Raw genomic sequence first — 6,242 nt, forward strand, 5'->3', positions numbered from 1 at the left:
GATGATGGATTTGATGATGCTTCGGGGATCATCAAAGATTTGGATATTTTTTATAACCCAACCCAGATTTGTACTTCTCAACAACTTTGTCCCTGCCTTGTTTGGAGAGCTCCTTTGTCTTCATGGTGTGATGCCTCTTGCTTAGTGGTATTGCAGCCTCTGGGGCCTTTGAGAAAAGATGTGTTTATAGTGACAGAACATGTGACACTAAGATTTCACAAAGGTGGACTTCATTTCACTAATTATGTGACTTCTGAAGGTAATTGGTTGCACCAAAACTTTTGAGGGGCTTCATAGCAAAGTGGGTGATTACATATGCACATGCCAATTTTCAGAATTTTATTTATAAAGATTCTTTTTTATATATATTTTTCTCATTTCACTTCACCAAATTGGACTATTTTGTGCAGATCCATCAAATATAATTCAGATAAAAAAAAATAATTACAAGTTGTAATATAACAAAAAAGGTAAAAAGCCGAGAGGGTGAATGCTTTCGCAAGGCACTATATATATACACCACAAACCAAACAGCCCGGCACTCTGAGGCTACTAATGCTTTGGTGCCTTCCTTAGGAGGAAGGCGCCTCCACGTACATCCATATCGAAAAATAGGCGTGCAAAACATCTAAATTACGGGTAACATGTCCCATTCTTCAGGATAAAATACACAACATATAATGACATGAAAATATTTGTTTTGTGTGTTATGCGCATTTTTTGACAAGTCTTTAATCACATTTTTATGATAGTCACAGGTGTGGCATCTATAATGCTTTAGATGAATAATATAGCTTACATTTGTTTTTTTGTCATTTGCACAGATTGTTTTGTTTACGCTGTTTAGTGTTGCTATGACTACAGTCTGCTTCTTGGAGTGATCACTTCTGGTGGCCGGGATGATGCCATTACCAGAAGTGTACACGCCGGAAGTCAGACTGGCGTGATCGCAGCTCTCACTCGGGGAGGGGGGCATGGAAGTAAGTTTATTTAAATGTTTGTTTTATGTGGTCTGTTTTATCCTGAAGAAGGGGACATGTTCCCCGAAATGTAGATGTTTGTAATATATATATATATATATATATATATGTATATATATATATATATATATATATATGTATATATATTGGAAATAGATGGGAGTGCTTCATAGTATTTAAAAGTTTTAATAAATATAAGAACAAAACAATATTTGAACTTCTAGGCCAAGTACCTCTGTACTAAATTTTTTAAATATATACTGTAGGCATATCACCATATAAATGCTCAGACCTCAGTTTCATAGACTGCATGTGTGTATTCCAATGAGCACACAATTCTGTTAATTAGCAGCTCCACCATTTTATGTGTGACTGCAATCTCACTTTATGGTTAACTGCAGAGTGAGAATGCTGTCACTCACAAAATGAGGTCTGAGTATTTATGTGGCACAGACATCCCACTCAGTGCCCACAATCTTCCCATTTGGTCACCACAACAATCCCACTGGGTTACAACATCCTTCTCACTCCATACATCTATCTCATTTAGAATACACATTCAGCTCCCTAATTTCTAAAACTATCATCTTTCTTCCCCTATATGCCTCCATGTTGCTCTATCTTCCCCAATCCCTACTGTTGTGTTGTCTCCCAACTGTGCTAATCTGTATTCCCTCTTCCACACCAAACAGTTTTTCCCCATCCAAGCCGCTCTGTCTACCTGCATATGTGCCACTCTGTTTCCTTCCATCTGCATCAGTGCCTATTCATGAATGATTTCTCTTGAACACTCCCCGGAACTCCAGGATATGATATGGTGCTTAAACAGCACATTTTGACATAAGAACAATTGTGCAAGTTCTAAAGATAGCTGACTGCATGCATGGATCAGTGAGATCAGTGATGCAGGCATCTGTGTAAAATAAATGATTCAGAGATGCAGGGGACCTCTACATCGTTTGTCCCCTGTATTTGGCACAACAAGTATTTGGTCTCTAAAGCCCGGGGCTGGTTTTACTTTTTTTTGGAGGGGGCATGCCATTTGGTTTTAATTTTTTACATAGGTTTTCATTTTATTTAAACACTGAAACACAGACAGATTTCACTGATCATGTCCATGCTTCTGTTTGTTTATTTATCTACAGATGCAGGTATCATGGATCTTCCTGATCCGAGCCTGCATCTGTCTGCTGCTACCTCCCCTGGGTCCTGCAGCCTGCACCACCTCTGCCTGCACTGCCACTGCCACCCTGCACAGCTGCCACTAATGCCCACTACCTTCCATGGATCTCGGCCACAGCTAATACCCACTACCCCCCCCCTCCCCTGGTCCCGGCTGCAGCTAATGCCTGCTTCCTTCCCCCGAGTCCCACCTCCACTACCATCCACACTGGCCAGCCATCTTGGTGCACCCAAGTCATAGGCAAACACAGGGGGGTTCCGGTTCCCTGGAAACCCCCCTCCCCAGCCCACACCAATACCACAATAGAAATAATAATATAATAGAATTGTACTGCTACATGTTCTTCTCAGTATCACAAATGAAATAATTAGCACCAACTGTGGATCTTTTAACATGTGACAGTCATTAATAAATACACCTGTGCACCAACTAGGAGATCTGGAAAATATGCACTGTTAGGGGTGCACTGCTACAGACCATCAATAGGGTTAATTACTAATACCATGAAATAATACACTATCCAGTGCATAAGGTGAGCAATATGTACATTATGTCCAGGGCAGTGCTAGGTTCTACTGCTGCTCCCTAAGACTCCCAGACTTGCTCCAATGCTCACATCTAAAATAAAAACATTCAGCTCAGGCAGGATGGTTTTACTGCTCCATTTTATGTATTACTGTGATCACTAGTTCTGTATATGCTGGAATAATGACACACAAAACACTTTGTCTGATGCATATTAAACTGGTTAATTATGCCCTTTTCACAGACTGGCCACACTCACTCTAAAATAAAGAATTTGGAAATCCCCCTCTAGAAATCCTGCATTTGCCACTGCAAGTGAAGCCACAGTGAGTATACCTGCTGAAGGCACCAACTGAGGCTGCGCAACAAGTTGAAGTTCCTATCTGTGTAATGGAGTATTTGTGAGGTAATAGTTTAAAAATGGTAACTTTCTAATTTACCTGAACCCAAAAGCACCAACCCTGGAACAATAGGTACCTAATAAAACTAACCCCAAGTCTAAATTTGCCATGTACCCTGACTTATGCCTTCTGAAAAATCCCCCCTAGAGAACAGCAGAAAAGTGGTCCTAATCAAGAGTGAGTGTAAGAAAAAAACTGACATTTGCAACTTTTGATTACTCCCAAATCCTATTCTTTTATATTTGTGGCCTGAAATTTGGCTTGCAGCACCAAGTGACAGTTCTAACTGCCCTTGCCAAATTTCAGCTTGGCACCTTCAATAGCTTTTGAGGTGCAGCCCCTTAAACACCAAGCCCCCCCCCCGGTAGTACTCTATGGGAGAATTATGTTTTTTCGATTCAGCCTTAATATAAGGGCACGACCATGCCCATATATATATATATATATATATATATATATAAAATGAATATATGGTAAAGGCGCAAACCCAATAGATGTCCACACTATACAACAAGACTGTTATAAATGTGCGTAGCAACCGCACTCCCTTTAAATATCAGGTGACAGCTAGACTAACTGAAGTAGGCCATTGGGTTAATTACCCACTGGTTAAATTATGTTTACATATAATCAATCCAAGCAACTGGCATGTTTAAAAAACAAACCATAGGTAATCAATAGCAACTTATTTAGTAAAATAAAGTGCAAAAATGTGCAATATGTATACATGTTATACTAATCAATAAATATATAGTGAAATAAAGTACATAAAATAATTAGTTTTAGTTGCCAGAAATGGCTTTAAAACATTTTTTCACATGAATAAAAAAGAAGGGCCAAATATATATCAACAAAATCAAAATCAATAAATCCATACAGATTAATTATAGCAGCTGCTAGGTAATCTACAATTGTGCAGACAGTGCTGAAAAGTGCTATATGCTGTGCAAAATATATAAACAATCCTTTTGTTGTTTCATACAGCTTTCAGATAATTAATGTACTTAATAAATCCGATAAAAAGCTTACACAGAACTATAGGTAAGTCATAAAAATACACAGAGGAAAAGACATGACATATTTAAAAAATGCTTATATGATAAAACAGTTCAAAGTTCATAAGGCAGGAGGAGGCAGCTTCCCAACATGTTTCATCCACTTAGGACTTCATCAAGGGGTAATGCTGCCAAGGGGTAGCTCCTATTTATACCAAAGTGGATTAGGACTAATTGGATCATTGTTCTGGCTATCTGTGACCTCACTTCCAGTGTGCAATTGTCTAAAAGTTCCCCAGGACACTTTTATCAATAAAAAATAAAAATTAAAACAACAGACAAACAAAACAAAAAAACACCCATCTGTTGTTACAGCTGCTAGGTTATATAACCCTAGCACTTGTAAGTTATTAATGAAACATCTAGTTTATTAATAGAAAGTCTTAGTAATAATCGTGGGACCCACTTCCGGGTCCTAGCATTACTTCTGTCCAGGCATTGCTCCATATTTCCACCCGACTCCCGGTGGACGCGCATCTGCCCCTAAACTCCTTGACTGGACCCACACGTCACTTCCGCCTGGCCGCCGCTTGGCATCCACTTGACTCCCGGTGACTGCGCATGTGCCGAGACCTTACAATCGGAATCCTTAGATCCTTCCTCATAGTGGAGCTCACATTCTCAGCCATAATCTTAGTGTAGTTTATGAGCACTGCCATTCTTGGTCGCCATTTTGGTGTGGTTCGTGGATCTTCTCCTAGATCACCACATAACCATATGAAGTCTCGATTGCCATCTTTGTTAGTCCATACTTGTCTATGCGGGGATAGCCTATGCTCACTTCCTCCCTTAGCCACACATCATCCATGCCGTGGTATATAATGAAAATACCAGCTGTTCTGTTATGTGCATCACTAAAGTAAAAGGACAATCATTAGTTAATTCATATCATAAGGAAGTTTTCTTAATTTCAAGGGTAGAGAATCTTAGATATACAGTACTACTTAATAAACCCATATAGTGCATCAGTTGATATGTGGTATAAACAGCAATAATAATTGGTAGGGGAAAGGGGAACTGAAGGGGATAAATTAATTACTTCTATCTAATGTATTAAGTTGGAAGTAGTTCATCATAATCACAGTTCACACAAATTATCTTATAGAATTTTAAGTGTTTCTGGTACTATCCCTTCAGATGACATAAATTGATCCTCAGGGGTTCAAACAGGTTCTCTTAATAGTTCCAATAGCAATGTCTCAATCATATTATTGATGTTAGGTAGCCAGTAAATTGTTATTACTGATGCACCTTTAAGCATACCTGCAATAATATCTATAGTACCTAGTATTCCCAGGAGGTCTCCCAACCAAGTACTAACCAGGCCCAGTTATGCTTCGCTTCCAAGATCGGACGAGGTTGGGCATGAACATACTGGTCTGACTGTAGGTATCTTAATTTGCAGTTTATGACCTTTGACTCAACCATCATTGGAAGGGGGCTATCTCGTTGAAACCGTTAGAAGCCAGTCTTCAGTTTGAAAATCCAAAACATATCTCTTCTCTAAAGTTTTTTCACCAAGTCACCTCCTCTTTCGCCAAGGGTTCTATAGCCTAGAATGTCAAGTCTTCCAGATTAGATCCATATTGTAAGATAAACTGTTTGGAAACAGCATGTCCTTCCACTTTATTTTGAATATTTCGTATGTGTTCTTGAATCCTTATCTTCAGAGGTTTATTCATCTTTCCAATGTACTTGTAACCACACTTGCATTCCAATATGTAAATGTTGGACGTTGAATTATAGTTCATGTAGCTTTTGATGTTGAATTCCCTGGTACTGTTGAAGTTTGAAAATACCTTTCTTTGTGGGTGTAGGTACTTGCATATGTTGCATTAACCGCATTTATAGCAACCCAAACATTTAGGTAGTATTTGGCATAGCTTTGGGTCCATAGTCCTGATCATACTGGGCGCTAGGGAATCTTTCAGGTTCCTCCCCTTTCTTAAAAAGATTTTAGGTTTATGGGGGAGTACCTCTTTTAGTATTGGGTTCATCAAGAGAAGGTGCCAGTGCTTATGTAGGGATTCACAGATTTCATTCTCATGTCCATTGTAGTTGGTGGTGAAGGCAACTAAATCTCAATTGTCACTTGTCT

At 39.1% G+C, this 6,242-nt stretch overlaps 1 pseudogene; it reads right to left on the reverse strand.

Moving 5' to 3' along the window:
* Window positions 1-5,416: 5,416 nt before the first annotated feature.
* LOC148517518 (5S ribosomal RNA) lies at window positions 5,417-5,535 on the reverse strand (annotated as a pseudogene).
* Between the last annotated feature and the right edge of the window lie 707 nt (window positions 5,536-6,242).

This window comes from Taudactylus pleione, unplaced genomic scaffold (assembly GCF_031769625.1).
Source record: "Taudactylus pleione unplaced genomic scaffold, aTauple2 ptg000214l, whole genome shotgun sequence".
NCBI classification, from domain to species: domain Eukaryota; kingdom Metazoa; phylum Chordata; class Amphibia; order Anura; family Myobatrachidae; genus Taudactylus; species Taudactylus pleione.